This window comes from Notolepis coatsorum (assembly GCF_963971535.1).
Source record: "Notolepis coatsorum genome assembly, chromosome: 2".
NCBI classification, from domain to species: domain Eukaryota; kingdom Metazoa; phylum Chordata; class Actinopteri; order Aulopiformes; family Paralepididae; genus Notolepis; species Notolepis coatsorum.
In genome coordinates, this window is record NC_140166.1 from 76610386 (window position 1) to 76633334 (window position 22949).

Below are 22949 nucleotides of genomic sequence, written 5' to 3' on the forward strand. Positions count from 1 at the left end.
GGGGTCTGTAGGGTATAAGCACTTATTCCATCCCCCCTGAACATTTATGGAGATGTATGGGCCTTTTAGGTCAGTGATAAAAGTGTCTTTCAAGGATAAGTGAGCTCCTGCACTGATTATTATAGTTCAATATTCAATATTTGATCACCAAAACCCCCCAAAAAGCATATAAAAAATTAATAAAATCGAGCGCGCTCGGTTATAACACACACAGGTATAGGGCCCTTTTCAGCCTTTGAGCACCTGCCCCTCTAAAGTCCTGTGCACGTCCCTGCTCGCTACTCTAGCATAATACGGTAATATCTGAAATAAAGAAATACATAAAAAAAAACACTAACCCTAACTAACCATACTGTCATGCACATGTCCTAATAATATACTAACCTACACTGTAGCACTCAACACTTTGATGAACATTGTTGCTCAGCTGATAGAGTTGTGCCCTTCCTGATGATAAAAGCGTCGGCTAAATGACTGAATGTAAATGGAGCACAGGTGCGCAGCCCACAGCCAGAGCCTCTCCAGCTACCAGCACATCAACCTCATTGTTTCCAAACCAAATATTGACACAATGGTCTCTCCCTCTTATTCAAGATCCCTAACACACCTAGTGGGACCGCCCACACTCAAACAGACACACATGCACGCTCACACACACACACACACACACACACACACACACACACACACACACACACACACACACACACACACACACACACACACACACACACACACACACACACACTAAAAGCAAAACCATTACTGTCAGACAATGACAGGCTGGGTGGTAGTCTAGCAACACATCTCACTACAAACAGCTAAGAAAACTGCTAAAAAGGCTGCTGTGTTAGTGATCTGCGGACTTACAAAGCATGTGGTCGGCATTGCGAGCGTGTGTGTGTGTGTGTGTGCATGCGTGTGTGTGTACGTGAGTGTCTGTGGCGATGTAGAGGCTTTATCTGCCTATCTTTGTTGTGTGTGTGTGCATGTGTTAATGTATGTGTGTGTGTGTGTGTGTGTGTGTGCGTGTGTGCATGTGTTAATGTATGTGTGTGTATATGTATGTGTATGTGTGTGTGTGTCGATGTGGAGGCTTTATAGTTATCTGCCTATCTCTCTGTGTGTGTGTGTGTGTGTGTGTGTGTGTGTGTGTGTGTGTGTGTGTGTGTGTGTGTGTGTGTGTGTGTGTGTGTGTGTGTGTGTGTGTGTGTGTGTATATAATTCTCTCGGAGGTAGTGGTTCTGGAACAGTCAACAGTATGTATATGGGCACAGAGCTGACTCATGGCTTCTGGCTCCACCCCCTGCCATCTGGCCCCACCCCCTGCCCTCTGACTCCGCCCCCTGCCCCCTCCCTCTCCCACGTAGATCCAAATCAACAGATGAACCTGATGTGATGCAGGCTTAGAGTTGTGCAACCGAGGAACTCAATTCGAAACAGTTACAGTGTATCCAAACTTGGAAGAAACAAAACAATTACTCTCTGATGTTCATAACAATACAGCTGATTGATTACATTCTACTATTTTGGAAGCAAAGGTCTTCTTAATACATTCTAAAACATCCGATAATAGGTTTTATTGATCAGAGTGGGTGGTAAATCATTTCAAATGGTGGAGAGCTCATTTTGGAAAGAATGCGATTGTGTTCCGCTACGTGGTTCAATCTCCCACACATTCAAAGACCCTTCTGAACACAGTCCGTGAACACGGCAGTAAAAGGACTGCAAGAAGATTGACGTCATTACTTTTATTGTCAGTGTGCAGTTGAACTTTTTTCCCTCCTAGTTATATACACACACACACACAGTCCCACCCACACAAATATGCATTTCATCAGAGAGGTCAGAGTGCAGGGTTGCGTTTAATCTACCCAGGTGTTTCTTCTCTTGTGTGTAATCCACCCAGGTGTTTCTCTTGTCATCATTTGGCTCTGTGTATTTTAGGCCCTGTTTAGACGGAAACGCTAGCAGGTGAATCCGCAAAAATATTTTTTCGGATGTGCCTTTCGTTTATACGGAAACTGCGTTTTTACGGGGTGAAACCGCAAAAAAGTGAGACTACCTTCCAGGGTGGAATTCCTAGAAACGATAAACCTTTGCGCTATCATCTAAACTGTCAAACCGCATTAAAACGATGACGAAAGGGTTGTCACGGCTCTGGTCGCGCGTACTGCTTACATCACAGGCATGCGCCAGTAGCCTAGAAGCGTAAACAAAGCATGTCTGTTCTATCCATGGCGATCACCTGAAGGCTACATTGGCAGTACTTTTAAATACACAAGAATCTGTCCCGCGGCGTGACTGGACCCACTGTCTGTGAGTGACTCTGCTTTGGTCCAATCACATTCCCCACCCACAGTCTGCGAATCAAATCAAATCAAATCAAATCAAATCAAATTTATTTATAGGGCCCAACAACACACGTTAATGTCCCCATGGGCCGTACAGATCTTCTTTAAACAAGTCAAGAAGAAAACATAACAATAAGTCAAGAACAGAACAAGAACACCATAAGGTGCAAACATTTTTAGATGGATGCAAATAAATGAAAGAATGCAAGCACTCCCAGACATACCCCACGCGAAGGTAAGGAAAAACTCACTAAAACCTAACAATAGGGGGGAAAAAAAAATCAGAGGCATGGAATCAGAGGCAGAGTAGGGCGGGTCTTCACAGCACGTCATGTGACATATGCGCCAATCGTGTGACAGCGGGGCTCAGTCGTCTGGAGTTGTTACAGCCTCGTCTGCACGGAGAATTCCATCCCAAAACGCTAGTCTAAACGCAAAATTAAAAGTGAGACCGTAAGACGACTTTTGTGGTTTCTGTTCAGACTCTCTCTGTCTAAACGTAGCCTTAGTTCCCTCTCTCTAGTTCCTAGTTCGCTAGTTATCTAGTTCCTATAGTGCTCTAGTTCTCTAGTTCCTAGTTATTTAGTTCTATGTTTCCCAACATGCTCCATAGAGTCTTAGCCTCTACACGTGTTGTCTGCATGGCTGTCACCTTTGTTGTTTCCTGCTGTTTCTACAATAAATACACCCTGGTTGGGTTCAACTCTGCTGCTGCCTCTGACTCTACTGATGCATTGTTGTAAATGCTCGTTCTGCCGGAGTATTTAAACCCCGCCCGCACGGCTCAGCTCGGCCCAGAAAACAAACTACATTGTTTCAAATGGAGTGCAATAGCGGCCGAAGGTGTTAGAGGGCGGTATTGACCGTCTGCCAGCTCAGACACATTCAGAACAGTATGCACAGCCTGCCCCGATGAATTATGAATGGCAATAGCGAATAAAATAAATAACGATTAAAAACCGACTTTTCTTGTGATTGGCGCTCAAGCGATGGCGAGTTAACTCAACTTTTCTCGTCAATGGCGCCCAATGAGTTAACTGGTTCAGAACATACTATGACCAAGCCCAGCAGTTTGTGGCACAAGTCTCCCTAAGTCCTCATTTTCAGATTTTTACAGATCCTGAAAGTACAGAATGTATGCTTTCAAATGATGTGTCATACATTGAAATGTGAAAATATTTGAAGAAGATATGCTTATTTTAATCTAGTTAATTCTCAAGTTTCATAGTAGAGAAAAACAGAGAAAATCCAATCTAAAGTTAGGCTGCATTTCTAATGCCTTGGCAGTCAGGTACTAGGTGTCAAAAACTGCCTTTTTTTAAACAAAAGTATTGACTATTTAGAGATACTATAACCGTTAGCTGTTACAGTAAATATGTTCTTAAACATTCAAACTGTGATCATGTGAAAATCTTCTCGCGATCTGACTTCCAGACACGAGTCTCTTACCGCTGGGCCCGGTCACATACATCAAAGGGAGAAAGTATTACGTCAGGTTTGGAGATCATTTGTCTGAGAAACATGACACCTACTTTAGAGTTCCACAAGGGAGCTGCCTCGGTCCACTATCATTATCACTATACATGCTGCCACTTGGGGACATCATTAGAAAACACAATGTATGTTTCCATAACTACATGGATGACACGCAACTGTACATCTCTGCTGAACCAGATGATACCGCCTGTCTTTTAGCAATAAATAAATGGATGAGAAATTATTCATGAACTGAAATCCTACCAGTCAACAAAAAGAGAAATGCTGCTGAATAATATGGGGAAACTTATGCTAACTTAGGCTATTATAATGCATAATGCAGGACCTGCTCAGAGGTCTTTAATTGGCATGCGATTATCCTCAACACACACACACACACCGGAACACACACGCATGCATTGTCTCTGTAGGATCGCCGATGCGATTAGTCTCTGCGATTAACCCATCCCGTCGTCCTTCCCCCCCAAGGGCAGCCGGGAGCAGACAGGCGTCAACGTGAGCTGCGCCAGGGGACCAATCCAAGTGCTCCTGTCCGTCTTCGTCAAGGACACCACAGCGTTAGCGATCTGTTGTTGTGCATGTTTTTCCATTGGGTTTATCTTATCGGGGGGGAAACCCTTGCGAGCACGGGGAGAACATGCAAACTCCACACAGAAAGGCCTGGGAGATACCCCACCTGGGTACCTGGCATCATGGAAACCTGGTCCCCAAGCGGGAATCGAACCCTGGACCTTCTTGCTGTGAGGCGACAGTGTTAACCACTACACCACCGTGCCGCATTAACTAGAACTAAGAGGAGAGACCACATCAGTCCAGTGTTAGCTACTCTGCAGCTAGGCTATTAACTAGAACTAAGAGGAGAGACCACATCAGTCCAGTGTTAGCTACTCTGCAGCTAGGCTATTAACTAGAACTAAGAGGAGAGACCACATCAGTCCAGTGTTAGCTACTCTGCAGCTAGGCTATTAACTAGAACTAAGAGCAGAGACCACATCAGTCCAGTGTTAGCTACTCTGCAGCTAGGCTATTAATTAGAACTAAGAGGAGAGACCACATCAGTCCAGTGTTAGCTACTCTGCAGCTAGGCTATTAACTAGAACTAAGAGGAGAGACCACATCAGTCCAGTGTTACATGTAGCTACTCTGCAGCTAGGCTATTAACTAGAACTAAGAGGAGAGACCACATCAGTCCAGTGTTAGCTACTCTGCAGCTAGGCTATTCACTAGAACCAAGAGGAGAGACCACATCAGTCCAGTGTTAGCTACTCTGCAGCTAGGCTATTCACTAGAACCAAGAGGAGAGACCACATCAGTACAGTGTACATGTACATGTCAAAATACTTCCCAAAGGTCAGTGAATACCACAACCACAACACCAGAGGGAGCTCCACAAATCATGTTAAACCCAGATTCGGCTCAAACAAGGGACTAAACACGTTTCGCAATTATGCCACATCAATGTGGAACGCCCTACCCACAGCTGTAAAGGAATGTGAATCACTACTACCCACTTTCAAAACCACTCTCAAAGAGCACCTACGGGAGACTGCAATTCTAAACTGGCCCCTGTAAATGTCCTAACCCAACCCCCTCCAATGTACAGTAAATGTCCTAACCCAACCCCCTCCAATGTACAGTTACCACCCCCACCCGCCTACCCAACCCCCCCCCCCCCCACCCAACCCAACCACCTCCAATGTAGTTCCCCCCCCCCACCCCATCTAGCCAACCTAACCCCCCTACCCAACCTCCTCCAATGTACAGTTTCTTCGTCAAATGTATATACTCTCTTTTTTAGACTCTTTGTGTATCACAAACAGTATTGTATTTGTAAATCTGGTATGTCATAAATGTCTAGATGTAGCAGTACTGTCTATCTGTATATCATGTATATCATATATGTTAAGATGAATTGAAAATGGGGGACCCTGATGTAAACAAGACAAAAGTCTTACTCTGGTCTGCATCCCCTTAACAATTGTGTGTATTGAGCTGTACTGTATTGTACCCATTCTGCAATTTGTTAATAAAGTTTTCAATCAATCAATCAAAACCCTGATGTAAACAAGACGAAAGTCTTTCTCTGGTCTGCATCCCCTTAACAATTGTGTGTATTGAGCCGTACTGTATTGTACCCATTCTGCAATCTGTTAATAAAATGTTCAATCAATCAATCAATCAATCAATCAATCTCTATTGACTTTTATTTAGCCCTTCCATGGAGAGTTTATGGTACACCCTTTTAACAACAGCTTCAAATGCCACTGAGACTACTCCAAGGTGCTGTAGAAATTAAGTCTATTATTATTTGGACCACTGATTGGGCCTTTAATACAGCAAGGCATTTGTCATCACAATGTTACTATTCTAAACCACCATACAGTTTGTCTGCAGCTCCTGTGTGTCCCCCCCTCCTTCCATTGTCTCAGATGTACAGTACATACCTTCACTCTGAGCACAGGTCAACCTAGAACAAGCGTATTCATATCATCTTATCAACTCTTGTCAAATATTAGAAATATTTGTACTATGTTGATATTTCTGTGTACGTGACTAATCTCATCGTTAAAGGACGGAAGATTATTGTGCAGCCTGCTATAATCATGTGCCTCTTCAGTCAATAGCTCATATCATTCACCAATACACAGGGTGTGACATACAGTAACTGTGATAAACTATAGTGATATGAAGTCTTGTGTAGAAACTTGATGAAATACTGGCACAGAACCAGGATCAACTTGACATAAAGGGGTCAAAGTGGGTATCAAACAGGAGGGAAGACTGTCAGGTTTTAAACTGTGGATACCAAACAGAGAAGGTAAAGACGACGTTAAACTGTTGAACAATAATCCAGAACTATTTTATTGCACTGTAAAAACTGTGATTTTATATGTCTGCACTTTATGTGCACTATTTTACTTGGTATTTTTTTTTTTTTTTTTCACTTTTTCTCCCAATTTTCAATTTTTCTCCCATCCCAATTTCGTATTATCCAATTCTTCCCTCCCCTGTCTTGAACGTTGCTAGACTATGCCTCCCACTGGTCGGTTGTAGTGAGGACAGAAGCCTTGCATCACGTGTCCCCTCCGCCTCCGGTACACGAGGAGGCAGCCTGTCGCATCTTTTCACCGCAGCAGCTCGAACTCTCAGTGGCGAGGAGTAACGCGTGGGAGGCTCACGCTGCCCCCGCTACTTCCTGTTTCCGCCGCCACCAAACCGACCTGTAGGAGTCGCTGTCCACAACGTCCAATCCCCACCCACCGGCTTTCCCACCCTCTAACACTTGCCAATTGTGTTAGTATGAACGACCGGCCAGCCGGTAGCAACGCCGAGAGCTGGGCTCGAACCCCGCGTCTCCTGCGTTAGTGGCGAGCGCCTTGCCCACTGCGCCAATCAGCCGCCCTTACTTGGTCTATTCTATCTTACTCTTTTTATTATTGTCTATTTAAAACTGAATCAAACCATAAACAAGGTGGCCTGTTGGGATGTCTTTTTCTGTTGTGAAGCATTTTGAGCTGCAGTTTCTGTATGAAAGGTGCTATACAAATAAAGTTTATTATTATTATTATTATTATTATTATTATTATTATTATTATTATTATTATTATTATTATTATTATTATTATTATTATTATTATTATTATTATTATTATTATTATTATTATTATTATTATCTGAATAGAGCAAAGACACAATGTTTCAATCTCACTTGGTCTTTGTCAGGTGTGTCAGTGACATGAACCCATGACTTATACAATGCAAAAATAAAGCAATGGGTCCCTGATGCAATATGCTAGGGTGTTATGTGTTATGAGGTCTTATGTACAGTAGAAACCCAGGGACCTCGTTTAGATGTAAAGGGCATGGGCAGGCAGTCTGGAGCGTGTGTTATTGACCTATCTCAAAGAAGTTGTGATTGGAGGATCAAGAAAAGAGGGCAGGGTTTGACAAGAAGGCTCATCGGTAGATTCTGGCGTCGCAGATGCACCTGTATTTCTAACCTCTCATCTAGGCCTACGAGAAAATAACTTGTGTTCGAGAAATCAATAACTCATGTTATCATGTTAATAGTATCTTTGAGGTGAAGGAAATTTAATTAAATTAAAAAGCTCAATAGATAAGCAGATAAGACTCTCCTCGGATCAGTATAGAGAGGAACAACGAACCACTTAACTCGAAATTTTTTTAATTTAGTAACTTCTCAACTGTCACTCATAAAGAGAGATCATCAGCTGGTCTGGCTGCTAGACTTCCATGATATGACAATTACTCAAAACATCAAGAATTACAAGAATATACATCTTTTTTCAGAGATCTGGCTCTTGCATCTTGAAACACCCTTTTTCACCACCCATCATCATCATAATCATCATCATCATCATCATCAAACAATAAATAAATACACATCTATAAAATATTCCAACAGGATATTCATAATTAATCATTCATTATGCATTGGAGATATGACGTGTTATAAGCCTGTTATAAGATAACTGTTTTCCATGATCTCAGGGTTTACAAACAAAAGCACATCAAAGGGGAGATTAAAGATCTAGGGAATGAAAGCTGGTTGATAAACTCCATCACTGGAGTCTATATGGGCTCATAGCTCTGTGGAGGGAGATTTAAATAGCTTTAATCTCAGTCACTAAGGTAATTACACCTTTCACCTTTTACAGTACTGTATATTTGCATATCTTGTATGTCACAAATGTAACAGTACTGTATATCTGTATGTCATAAATGTCATGATTAGATTAGATTAGATGATTAGATTAGATTTTTATATCTGAATACCTGTATGTCGTGTATGTCATAAATGTCATTATGAATTGAAAATGGGAGACCCTGATGTAAACAAGACGAAAGTCTTTCTCTGGTCTGCATCCCCTTAACAATTGTGTGTATTGAGTTGTACTGTACTGTACCCATTCTGCAATCTGTTAATTAAAGTTTTCAATCAATCAGCAGCTGATGGTGGCATCTGAATTTTCCAGTCCACCAGGAACCACGACTTGCTGATGAAAAGATTAGTCAGGGGGTGTAGAACAGACACCTTGGATATCCCCCCCTTTAATTTCACACTTCGTTGAGTAGTTATGGTCAACAAGGTAGACGGTGTGTGTACCAAGATATCACTGCTGTTGGACAGAAACCCGTTTGTTGATTTTCCTGTTGTAGCTTGAACTGAGCGTTTACAAGATTCTCTATGTTGTGGTACGTTTTATGATCGTTTTATGATACTATAAGGACCATGAAACCCTGAAAAGTTGACCCTTTATTTGTCCAACAGCAGAAAACATCTCGACATGAAGATCAGATAGGAACGTGGAGCTGCTCCAAGAATAGAGCTTGTATTCCTCCCAGATCAGCCGTGAAAGACGAAGCCTATATACAGCCCACACCTAACAAGAGCCTGTCTAACTCTTCCACCAGCCATTAACTTAACACTTCCTTAAAACAAGTTTAAGGGGATGAAAAGATAATGATCAATCTCATCTGTGGAGATAATGTGCCCAGAGAATGGTATACGGCGGTTAAGCCTCCTTTCCTGTTTTTTTTTTAGTTTAGTTTATTTAGGATCCCCATTAGTGGTTACCTCAGCCACAACTACTCTTCCTGGGGTGCTCTCAAAACAACATAACACATTCAAACATAAAATCATTGTACAATCAGAATAAAACAATACTTCCATGCACATTGTACAAGCAACAACACCAAAAACAAATAATAATGACAGTAAAGATTTGTCTGTACATGAATGAAGCTCCACAGAAGTGGAGAGGTGACAGAGGTCCCAACTCTCCCCCTACCACCACACAAATGCCCTCATTTGGATAAAAAAGAAAAGAAAAAAGGTATATGATAAAATGATTTATTTCTGTAAAATCACTGTTCTCAATTTTATTTTTTTAAACTCGTCTTACTGGTAATATGTGTTCGATGTAATGGCAGTTTGTTCCAGTTTGACATAGCTCTATACATTACAGTTTTCTTTAATGAATTCGTTTTGGGGTAGTGGAAGCTTGCATCTTTCCATACCTGCATGTCTGGTATTATAAACATGTTTATCTTTAGTATGTATCATCCGTGTATATAAACATATGGGCACTCTCACGGTACAGACATTTCTACCAAAGAGGATGATGCTACAAGCCAGTCTGTCTTCCACCCTCAACCAAACCAGTCCTGTAAAACCACATGTTCTCTCCTGCTGCTAGCGTGGGATCAAATCCCACCCGAACGTTCTCGTGTTTCCACTACTCTGTCTCTGAACCGCCCACTCCCCTTTCAAACAAACGTACGTACAGTAGATAGCTCATGTTTACCAGGATGTATAAAGGAGTCAGTCGACAGCCTAGACTCACTCCACACACACAGTGTGTACTGTCTAATGACGCGGGAAATGCTTGAAACGTAATAAATTACAACAGAAATAACCGTCTTACTAAAACCAAAGATGACAGGTTTTTACATGAGAGCAGACAACATGGATATTGGGAGAATCATTACGTTAACCCCACTCAGAACGGAGGCTTTATTCATCTCAACTCAGCCGTGAAAGACTAAAGCTAACAGAACCCACACCTGGCTGACAGCGTGCCTCACTCACTGGAGGTCTCCCAGCACAGGTGTCCTTGAGCACTTACTGTGCCTACTGTACACCCGTCTGGAGAACAACCTATAGCTTGTGTTTATGAATGTATTATTTCAGGATCTGTTTTAATGACTCGATCCGCTTCACTGCTTGTGTGTGAGGTCCTGTACGGCAGTGTGCCAGTTAAAATATGTAACTAGGTCACTTTTTGACGCGTCTGCACTTTTCACCAAGTCAGATTCTTCCATTCCATTCATTGTACACAGAGCGAAGAAAATAAAAAAAGAATAAAGAATAAAAAATTCCTGAATCCTACCTGGAAAAAGTATTAGGGGGTAGATTTACCAAACCAAAGTTTCAAGGTCATTAGGTAAACACACATACCTTTCAACAGACCAGGTGAGGGCTGTTTGGTCCTGTTTGTATCCAAACCAGGGTCACCGTTGTTCTAGTGATCACTGTGGGAAAATAGAAGGCATGACAGAATCCTCTATTCCTCTACTCAGCAGGTTGCCAGCTAAGCTCTCTCTCTCTCTGTCTGTCTGTCTCTCTCTCTCCCTCTCTCTGTCTCTTTGTTTGACATTCTTTAGTCACACCCAACTCAGCCACAATTGGCTGGATGTTTTTCTTTCTACCCTCCAGGTAGAAGGAACAGAGGCTAGCGGATTGCCAGGACTCTCTCTCACACAGACACACACACACAGCCGTGTTTTGATGCATTGTGGGGACGTTCCATAGACTTACATTAATTCCCTAACCCATGGCTTACACTAACCTTAAATTAACCTAACCCTAACCTTAACCTAGCCTAAAATAGCTCCTTTACATCGTGGGGACAGGCCAATGTCCCCAAAATGACAACTTATTTTCATCACTTGTGAGGACTTTGAACATTTTGTCCCCACAATGGTAGAAAAACAAGGCCTCACACGCATACTTTTCTCTCTATTCACACACACTCCCTCTCTGCAATCATTTTCTCCATCTATCTGTACAGTGTACACACTCTCTCTCCTCCTGTTTACATTTAGTCATTTAGCTGAAATCTCTCTCTCTCTCCCTCTCTCCCTCCCTCTCTCTCACCTTGTTTGCATTGTGTTCCTGATAAAGCCCAGAAAGAGGAGACTCTCTCCCGCCCACAGCCCTCCGTGAACTGGTATCTGGAGGAGGTAATTAGAGGAGAGGAGGTGGTGGGGGGATAGCTAGAGGGAGAGACAGGGAGGTGAGGATAGGTAAAGGGTGAGACAGGGAGGTGAGGATAGGTAGAGGGTGAGACAGGGAGGTGAGGATAGGTAGAGGGTGAGACAGGGAGGTGAGGATAGGTAGAGGGTGAGACAGGGAGGTGAGGATAGGTAGAGGGTGAGACAGGGAGGTGAGGATAGGTAGAGGGTGAGACAGGGAGGTGAGGATAGGTAGAGGGAGAGACAGGGAGGTGAGGATAGGTAGAGGGTGAGACAGGGAATTGAAGGTGAATACTAGGTGAATTGGAGGTGAATACTAGGTGAATTGGAGGTGAATACTAGGTGAATTGGAGGTGAATACTAGGTGAATTGGAGGTGAATACTAGGTGAATTGAATGTGAATACTAGGTGAATTGAATGTGAATACTAGGTGAATTGGAGGTGAATACTAGATGATTTGACGGTGAATTTGAGGTGAATACTAGGTGAATTGAAGGTGAATAGGTTAATTGGAGGTGAATACTAGGTTAATTGAAGGTGAATACTAGGTGAATTGGAGGTGCAAAGGAAAGGAAACTGTCAAGTATTTATCTGCCAAGTATATTTACATACGCCAATAATATATCCTCTGCAGTGGTCGACCCAGCGAGAGCTGGATGGCAATCCAGGCTGCCGTGAGATGGCCAGTGTTTGACGTGGTGGTGTCAAATGCCTTATCGGTTGTCAACACCAGTGTGTGTTTGCCTAAGATAGGCAACTTTCAGGACAAGCGGGTTTACCTACAGGTAAGATATGCTAACAGTCCGTCGCGGCTCGATGAGGAACGTCTAGGGACGAATGCAAAGCAGATGGATAGCAGCCTGTCATCGTACTCTCATAAGCAATGATTAACCTGGCTGAGTCGCCCAGTAGGACAAGCGAGAAGTACTTAAGTGTATTTACACATGAACAGAGGATTCCAGATAAGAGCTTATGTCCTAAGTCAAGGTTTTTAATCGGGATAAACTCTCATATTCCAAACACACATATCCCTGGGGCGACAGTGGCTTGGGAGGTAGGGCAGTCGTTTTGGTAAACTGGAGATTCCCGGTTCGATTCCCGCTCCTCCTGGGCAGTGTGTTGAAGTGTCCTTGAGCAAGATGAGCAGGTTGGCATCTTGCATGGTTGCCTCCGCCGTCTGTGTGTGTGAATGTGTGAGTGAATGGGTGAAATGGGAGGAACAAATTCTAAAGCGCTTTGGATAAAGGTTTCTAAATAAATGCACCATTTACCATTTAGAGCAGTCGTCTGGTAATCCGGAGGTTCCCGTTTTGATTTCCGCTCCTCCCGGGCAGCGTGTCGAAGTGTCCTTGAGCAAGACACTTAACCCCTAACTGCTCCCGATGAGCAGGTTGGCACCTTGCATGGTTACCTCTGCCGTCGGTGTGTGAATGCGTGAGTGAATGGGTAAAATGTAAGGAACAAATTGTAAAAAGAAAATTAGATAAAAGCTGTTCTATAAATGCACATGGATGGACAGATGGAATGCAAAAAACTAAACAAAAAAAGAAACCGTAAATAATATGAAGTATATACCTGCCTCAGTATCCCAATCGCTATCAGTACAGTATCAGAATGACACCTCATCTGGGATATTGTAAACTGGATGTGATGTTTTTAAAGGCCCACTCTGTGATTTTCTGACCCTATGTGAAGTGTATCACATACATTCTTCTGTAGACAGAGAACACGCTATTTGGAACCGTTGTGAATCGAAATATAGATTTCTATTTTACCCGTGTTTACAAACATTATAAACTTAAACAAACCCTCTACAACAGTGGTTCTCAAACTTTTTACACCAAGTACCACCTGAGAACGTAGCTGGCTCTCCAAGTACCACCATATGACCGATGTTAGAATATAGTCTATTCAGCTATGCACAGTTCACGCAGGAGGCAAATGTATTCCTAATACCATTATTTATTGTTAACTTTTGTCAGACACAGCCACAATGTACAAAGGGGTAGCACTAGAACTAGAACTAGCAAACTCTTCCACACAACTCATACAATGCAAGGGGCATTGAGAACATAATAACTAACATTCTCACATAGCAAGTGAGAAAATTAAGAACAACTGTATTTGAGCAAATGTACTTAATTCTCTCTCTCTCTCTCTGTTCAGTACAGCAAGCAATTGTCCTTCATTCTCACACACACATACACCTTTTGGGGAGACCGGCTATTTGTAGGCCCCTCACAACCAACTTGTGCACATGCCCTAGGCTGCCAAAGATAAAAACTAGGAGTTTACATCTGTAGCCTAGCTGTGAGATGGTCTGCTGTAGCTGTTGGTATTTCAGCATTTTGGTTAGAAAGGCTTCTTCTAAGCTGTAGTCAAAAGTACAGCCAACCTCAATAATGGACACCTCCCTAAGGTGTTCATTTACAACAAAGACATCAGGGGTGTTAGCTGTGATATTAGAGAACACAGACTCATCATTGCACAGGTTGAACATGCTTGGCTTCACAGTAGAATGCTTACAGCGTGATGGAGGACCTAAAAATAGAAGAGATGTATTTCGCTATCAAATCTACTATTCTGTCATGCCTACTTATTAGGGGTGTAAAGGTACACGTATCCGTACCGAACCGAACAAGTTTCAGTGTGTACCGTACCGAACGGCTGTGTAGTGTACCGAACGAATACAGCGGTATGTTAACCACTAACGACCGCCCACCGCCACCGGGGGCTGTTTTTTTCACAATCTAATATAATTATTAATATTTTTTAATCTTTTTACAAGTCGATTATTCATTTCAATATAGAATATTCGTTGACAGCCCTACAAGTACAATTAGTTACTGCACACACTACATCACCCCTGAGTGGAACATGGAAAGCCAAACTTTCCCCCAATGTACCAAAAACCGTACGGAACCGTGACTTCAAAACCGAGGTACGTATCGTACCGTGGTTTTTGTGTACCGTTACACCCCTACTACTTATGTAGAGGCCCCTGTATACATGGCAACCATTTAAGATGTGGGACATGGTTTCAGCTATTTGGTCATTGCCATGGTGAATACAGTGAGGAGCATGACTGCCTGGAAACCAGATGGACAGATTCAGTTTAGATGGTAAGACCTGTAATCTCGCTTTCAGAGTAAAGATAACAATGCACTCATCTATGGGAACATTTTTGAACACAGAGTGAGAGACAGAATGGTCCGCAGCAGGGAGACACGCAGTCTTCCCCTGCAGTCTCAACTCAGTCCATTGTTCCCGCTGTCTTTGTTGGTGTGCCCACAGGAGGCGACCTCGGGCATTAGTCAGTGGAAGTTGGTGATCCATTCCACACACAGACATAGATGCTCTGACTGAGATACTGGGGTCAGATATAATATTCTCTGGGACAGCCACTGCCTCAGAGTTAGACCCCACCCACTCCAGGGTAACATCAGCCCAGCAACACATGTCATTAAGGTCCGGCCAGTCTGACCACACACCGAAGCCAGGAGAGCGACTGTCCAGCTTTCCATTCGGCTTTCTCTTGAAGCCTAGGAAGTTAGGGTCCGAACCATACGCCAGGGGGACCTTACGTCTTTTTAGGTCCAAGAAAAGAGAAGAACGAGCGAGTGTTCTCACATACTGGTCGTCAGGGCTGGGCGATATGGCAAAAAATCATATCGCGATAACGATATGATAATGTTATCATATCATTCGATATAGATAATTATCGAAATTGTTATGTTAAAAAAAATAAAAAATAATAATATATATATATTTTTTTAACAACAGATGTATGTTTATTTTGCAGCAATTCTTTGTCGTTGCCGCCATCTTGAGTGTTACATCCCCTCACCAGTTCTCAGGCTGCAGCTGGTTTAAAAGCGAAAGTAAACCGGCTTCTCTGCTGGCTGTGGCTCCAGGGGAGTTGAACAGTTCTGGCTCTGCTAGTTTCTTTTCTATCTTTTGGCGCTTTTTTGGTGGACAAACCACTGCACATGTGCACCGTGACTCGTGACTGGAGTCTAGCTCTGCTAGCACACATATCCTACTGTGTACAGACGGTTTCAAACTGTATTTTAAATTAGAAAGCAAACAAAATAAATGGACAAGAGAAAAAGAAATCTCAATTTGGTCAGTATTGTCATTTGGACAAGCAAAGCCATTACTTTAAGTTGCAGGCAAGAAAGACAAGTATGTCCACTGTCTCTGGTTTTAAAACTGCCCTGTTGCAGGTCAAAAAAGAAAAAATATCGATATTTTTCGACATTCTTTTTCCCCGATATCGATTATTAAAATATATCGCGATATTTATCGTTATCGTTATATCGCCCAGCCCCAGATGGGAGAGCCGTGTAGCAATATATGCCCATTCAAAATTGGGAGCACCCAGACCACCCTCACGTTTACTTTGAAATATAATGTTGCGTGTTGTGTGTGTGTGTTGAGGCCAGTCCATTGTCTCACTAGGTGTAGGGTTTTATCTGTCAAATCATGTAGTGATTTTCGTGGAATATGTACATTGGAGAACAGATGTTGTACTTTGGCCAATGCCATTACTCTGATTGCCTCAAGTTTCATGATGAGTGGAAGTGGTGATGCATGCATTAAATCAAGTCTGCTGGTGTATTCAGAGATGATTTCATCTACCTGTTCTTTCCACTCACCTGCCACATTAAACTTGTGACCCAGGTATGTGTATGTCTGATGACGTGAATAGACTGTAATGGGTTTATTGCCAATTGTGAATGCAGGTATTGTGTCTGTGTTTGAGTGATACCAACGGTTTCCCCCTTTCATAAAACACTGCACATTTTGAATCCTTAACCTCTAATCCAGACCACTCCAAAAAGGAGTCGGTTCTGGAGAGCATGGTGTTTATTTCAGCCGCATGATATGAGGCAACCTGTACATCGTCTGCATACCCCTGTGCGGGGTTAGGGGAAATTACATTAGTGGGGGCACACATACAGAGCCACTTCAACCACTGGTTTATTGCTATAACAAAATTAACAGCGCTCCACGGACAACCAGTCTTAACACCAACTTGGAGAGGGATGGGGTCTGTGAGCTGTTTACCACAGATAACCTGTATAAAGGAACCACAATACACGTTTTTGACAATGTCAATATAAACCTGGGGCAGATGTATTTCCTCAAGAGCTGTAATCATAACATTGTGTGCTAAAGTTCCAAACGCATCACGGAAGTCCGGAAAAACAGCAAAGTATTATTCACTAGATCCGTGCTTAAAGTCGTCGATACCCGTTTTGAGACAAAACACATGTTCATTCATGCCTTGCCGATTGATGTAGGCCTTTTGCTTGGGAGATAATATGTTTTCATCCACAAGCCACGGGAGGATTCGGGCAAGAACGCATTTCATGAACACTTTATAGATGTTGGGTAAAAGGGAAATGTCTCTCCAGGTTGACGGATCGTCAGGGATATTGCCTTTTTTGGGGATCCTATAGATGAGAGCGCCCTTCCATGAATCAGGGACACTCCTGTTCACCAAGCAGATGTTAAATATGGATGTTAAAATGTCGGGCTGCGTAGCTCTGAGCTGTTCATATGAGACACCATCCACTCCAGATGCACTGTTATTGGGGAGCGTGCGTAATACAGTCTCTACCTCAGCTTGCATAAAACGCGTAACAGCGGGGAGATAGGACGGCTCCGAGGGCTGTATATCCGAGCACCATGGTGGTGATGGAAGTGGGTCAGTAATGAGTGTTTGCCCACAACATTTATTCTGATAATGTGACTGCACCAGCTCACAATTATCAGGGCAAGGAGGGGGGTCGGGGAATTCACTGTTATTCAGAATGATTTAAAAAATAAATAAAAGAAATTCTCACACACACACACACTTCAACATGTCCATGACAACTCACATAAGCAGGCTTTCTAAGTGAGGGTCCCCCACCAGGAATGATTTAGTTACAAATACTTAATTTCCTGCATTCTGGTGCAGGATTTTTTTTTATTTTACCCTTTAAATGCCAGTGTTTGTGATGGGTATCACAAATTATTGTAAAAAAAATAAAGAAAAAGAAAACACATATTCAATACATTTTCGAATTGTAACCCTTTAAATGCCAGTTTGTGTGATGGCATCACAAATTATTGTTAAAAAAACACACAAAAAGTAAAATATTTTCAATATATCAAATGCAAAGTAAATTCTTCTGGGGGGGATTATTACAGGCTAGGCATGTGTCAATTATTAGCAACAACACAGATTTTGATGGATTTTTAGCTTTTTTAATGTCAGATTTAACAACAACTCTTTTCAGAAAATTGGGAGTATTTCATTTTTTATCTGACATTACAAAAAAATCGAAAAATAAAAATGGTTATGATCAGGGCTGAAGTTGAATAAAAGATGTATGACTGTTTAAACTTTAGACTTAGCATTACTCTCCGTCACCGTGATCTCCTGGTTGTTCCCCACTTAGGTTATCTAACTATCGCGCCGCCGCAACTAGAAACACTGGCCTGGCCTGCTTCTAAGTTCAGTGGCCTGAAAAATAAAAAATTTGAATATATATAATATATATATATTCTTTTTTTTCAAGTACCACCAGCAGTACCACCAAGTACCACCAAGTACCACCAGTGGTATGCGTACCACAGTTTGAGAACCACTGCTCTACAAAGTACAGCGAATGCAATTAGAAACTCATATTTGCTGTACTTGTATAGCGTTCATCCTTGTTTCAACAGCTGTCAATCAACTAGAGAATGAAAACATGTCTCCCTTCTTATTTCTTATCTTTGGTGGTTGGGCTATGTTTGGAGCACTGATTGTCTCGTGGTGATGGCCAAGGTGGTTCGATCTTCTCTACATCGCCCCCATACTTCAAAAGGATCCAAGCGGAATACATACAGGCATACATTCATCTAAATGGAATATGACTGATATTTTGAGCTCCAAGCTTGACATTTAGCCTTTATCTTATTTTCATACTAGCGCTTGTTTCCCTATGCTTTTTCTTTTGTTGTTGTTGTTGTTGTTGTTGTTGTTGTTGTTGTTGTTGTTGTTGTTGTTGTTCTTAGCTCTATTCTATTTCAATCTTTCAAAATGTTCCCCAGTTGCTATTGCATGTGTTTTATTACACGTATGTACATATATACCAACTATTCGCCTGTTTTATTCTCCACCCATCGATCATCCCATAGCAACACTACTATCACCGACATCCAAGTTGGGGGATCCCCCTTGAACGGTCCTTCTAAGGTTTCTCTCCTCCACATTGCCTGTGGTGCTTTGAAGTTTTTTCCTATTGCACATTTGGATTTTATGGTGGATTTTGTTCTTGATTTATTGTGATGTTTCTTCTTGACTTGTTTAAAGAAGACTTGTCCAGCCCATGGGGACATTACCTTGTGATTGCGGGCTTTACAAATACATTTGATTTGATTGGATCTTTAATATGATGTAAAATCTGAAAGGGAATATTAGAATATCCTGAATATTCTATATATGTATATATATATATATATATATATGTCTATGTAAACACAATAGGTAACTTGACGTTAGTCTGTGTATCAAAAGCTCAATCAACTAGAGAATGATGCTCTTTGATTGATCGTTAAGGTTACCCATTCGTTGGTGTTTGGATTACGGGTTGGGCCTTTAAACATTCTAAAACATAAACCAAACCGACACAAACGAGATCATTCGAAATTCTGAACAAAATGGACAAAACTCCTGAATTAATACTTAAGTCACTGTTTATTCTATTTGAACAGACCTGGGCTCTGCCAGCAGTCCTCAGCCTGCGCCAGCAGCTTCAGCAGGGAGGTGGCGTTGTAAGGGAAGAGCTTCTTCCCCTGCAGCCTCGCTATGACTCCTCTGAGCTCCGACAGGCAGGAGGCCACTCGGACGGACATGTCCCCTCCGGGAAGACGCGTTGCTCCCGACCGGGTCACTCGTCGCCGAGACACCCGTGCGCTGGTGTCTCGGGGACACGGTGGCTGTCCACTGATAATTTGTGGACACGACACACGCCCACTTGTTCCATGGTCGGGTACGGGTCCTGTCCACGGCGTCGAGGGAGACAACCTGCGTTCTGTCTGTGCATGTACTGGAGGTGGTGATTGATGTACTGGAGATGGTGATTGATGTACTGGAGATGGTGATTGATGTACTGGAGATGGTGATTGATGTACTGGAGATGGTGATTGATGTACTGGAGATGGTGATTGATGTACTGGAGATGGTGATTGATGTACTGGAGATGGTGGTTGATGTACTGGAGATGGTGATTGATGTACTGGAGATGGTGGTTGATGTACTGGAGATGGTGATTGATGTACTGGAGATGGTGATTGGTGGAGTGTGGAAGCTGACTGGTTACCTGACCCCTGTATCAAGCCAGGAGTCTGCACCAAGTCACACAATCCAGTCTCCTCAGATTTACTGGACCCGTCTGTGTCCTGAGGACCATCTGAAACATCCTGAGGACCATCTGAGACATCCTGAGGACCATCTGAGACATCCATGTCTTCTGGATTAGAGTCATCGGAGCTGCCGTAGTCCACCAGGCGGAGGAGCCCTAAGGCCTGGCAGGTGCCTGAGGCCTGGCTGGTGCCTGAGGCCTGGCTGGTGCCTGAGGCCTGGCTGGTGCTTGAGGCCTGGCTGGTGCCTGAAGCCTGGCTGGTGCCTGAGGCCTGGCTGGTGCCTGAGGCCTGGCTGGTGCCTGAGGCCTGGCTGGTGCCTGAAGCCTGGCTGGTGCCTGAGGCCTGGCTGGTGCCTGAGGCCTGGCTGGTGCTTGAGGCCTGGCTGGTGCTTGAGGCCTGGCTGGTGCCTGGCATACCCCTAGGAAAAGAGAAAGGAGGGGTCAAGCAGTGTCATAATACTAGGAACAGAAAAAAGGAGGAGTCAAACAGTGTCATAATACTAGGAACAGAAAAAAGGAGGAGTCAAACAGTGTCATAATACTAGGAACAGAAAAAAGGAGGAGTCAAGCAGTGTCATAATACTAGGAACAGAAAAAAGGATGAGTCAAGCAGTGTCATAATACTAGGAACACAAGGAACGGTGCCTGCAGTGCATGACAACATAGGAGGACCTACGAAATCCGCCATTTTGGATTTTCTGACATTTTGATTTTCCCTGGAAAGATCAACTGTATGGAACATTGCTGTATATAAGGAGGAACATAAGTAGTGGGAAAAGGTCAACTGTAGGGAAGATTGCTGTATATAGGGAACATAAGTAGTGGAAAAGAGAAGAAATAATACATACTGTACAATGATGAAAATGTAAAAGACACAAACAGTACGCCCTCAGCCGTATACTCGCTCTCTCGCTCTCTCCCACAGACGCACACACACAGACGTACACGCACACACACACACTAAACCGCACTTGACCTGTATCATCAGCCTCACCTCAGTTGAACCTCACGTCTCCGTGCGGCAGGCCGTGGCGCCTCCGGCTCCTCCGCTCTCCGGCACGCGGCGCAGAAGCCCCCCCAGTCGCGCCGCAGGTGCTTCAGGTAGCGGACGAAGTATTCCAGGAAGCAGGTTTCCGTGGAGATGAGGAAGTCGAGGAGGAGGCTGCTGTCGAAGGAGAGGCTCCGCAGGAGGTAGAGGAAGTGGCAGTGAGGGTTGGAGCCGGAGGAGCAGGCGGCCTCCTGGCCAGAGGAGGTGCTGCAGGGGACAGGCGCAACAAACTCAAACCTAACGATTTTGCAAGCCTAATTGAAAAAGGTGCGTTAGGAAGTGGATCTCGTACATCCTGTGGCCAAATTCCTTACATTGGGTTCCCAGTAGGGGTGTAGTTCCCAGTACAGGCATTACCTTAAAAGGGCATTAGGCCTGATTCTGCCTGCATAGGAGATCCCCCCTCCCTAGCATAATTAAAGTCATTGACCCATGAGCTATGTATGCACCAGCACATCATTGGGAACTGGTCAAGGGTGGTAGGCCCAGGAATGTTTCTGACTACTAAACTGAAAACGGACTCTCTCTTTGTCTTGTAACGATATAAGGAGAGGAGAAATGCACTTCTCAATCTCTCTACCTTTCTGCACTCCTAACACACCCTTCCTCTTGAGCTCACTTTATACCGCAATAATAACTATTTGTATGTTTATTAACTTTATGGATCCATGTTGTAATAAACGATAGTACTGAACTTATAGAACTGTCTCCTTTAAATTTCTGATATTAATCTTTATTACCAATCTATGTGGACTCCCTTCTTTTCCTACGTTGAGAGGATGCAGCTGTCCATAGTCCCAGACTGATATTTACCCACATATCGCTGCTGGCCCAACTTTTCAGCAGATGAAAAAAACAAACACAGATTTGAGGGCGAATAGAGTTACGAGGTTTAGACAGATGATTGGTTTAATGCTTTCCCATTGTGTAGACTCGAGTTAAGAGGTTTTCTCCCGCCAGCAGCGATATATTTGTGGTACATTCTTCACTTCTTCCTCCCCTTTAAACGTTCTCCCTTGATGCACCTGCCAATGCAAGAGGCTCGGTATGAGCACGACATCCTAAACCGGAGTTGGTTGACCTATGAATCACTGTATTAACTTTTTATTTTATTTGATTAATTTCCTTATTTCTATTTTTATTTGGAAAATGTTTGTCTGCTTGTCATTTTGTTTTGACATTTTGTCGTCCTTGGCATTCCGTTCTGTGTCCCTATTGGATAACTTTCAAGTGCATCTCATCTGTGAATGTTGGTTGTGCTGAAAATGTAATAAACAAATAATATTAAAAAAAATAAGACTATTATCGATAATTCATAATCCTTGCCTCTCTGGACCACAATGTGAATTCCATATTGATTTAAATCCTCACAAGGTGGATGAGGAGCTGCTGCAGACAGACAGACAGAGACAGAGACAGACAGACAGACAGACAGAGAGACAGACAGACAGACAGACAGACAGACAGACAGACAGACAGACAGACAGACAGACAGACAGACAGACAGACAGACAGACAGACAGACAGACAGACAGACAGACAGAGTAGAGCCTGTACCTGTGATGTTGGTGCAGACAGACAGACAGAGAGACAGAGAGACAGAGAGACAGACAGACAGACAGACAGACAAACAGACAGACAGACAGACAGACAGACAGACAGACCCTGTACCTGTGATGTTGGTGCAGACACAGTAAAGCCCGGGCCGCTTCCATCACGTCATCGTCTTGATCCCCAAACAGAAGAGTGAGCCAGGAGCAGGGGTGTTCCTCCAGCGTGACCCCCCGCGACCCCAACGTGACCCCCCGCTGGGCCAGGAAGAGCAGCAGGGCCTGCAGGTACCCCGGCACGTCAACGCCTGAAGGAGAC

The 22949-nt window shown here is 43.3% G+C and overlaps 1 protein-coding gene across 1 annotated transcript in view; it reads right to left on the bottom strand.

Annotated features, from left to right (window-relative positions):
• cers3a (ceramide synthase 3a) overlaps positions 1–10971 on the bottom strand; it is an 88482-nt gene extending 77511 nt beyond the window's left edge. The window contains exon 1 of the mRNA XM_084338248.1: positions 10834–10971. The gene's annotated coding sequence lies outside the window, so the exon portion shown is untranslated. The remainder of the gene's footprint in view (positions 1–10833) is intronic.
• Between the last annotated feature and the right edge of the window lie 11978 nt (positions 10972–22949).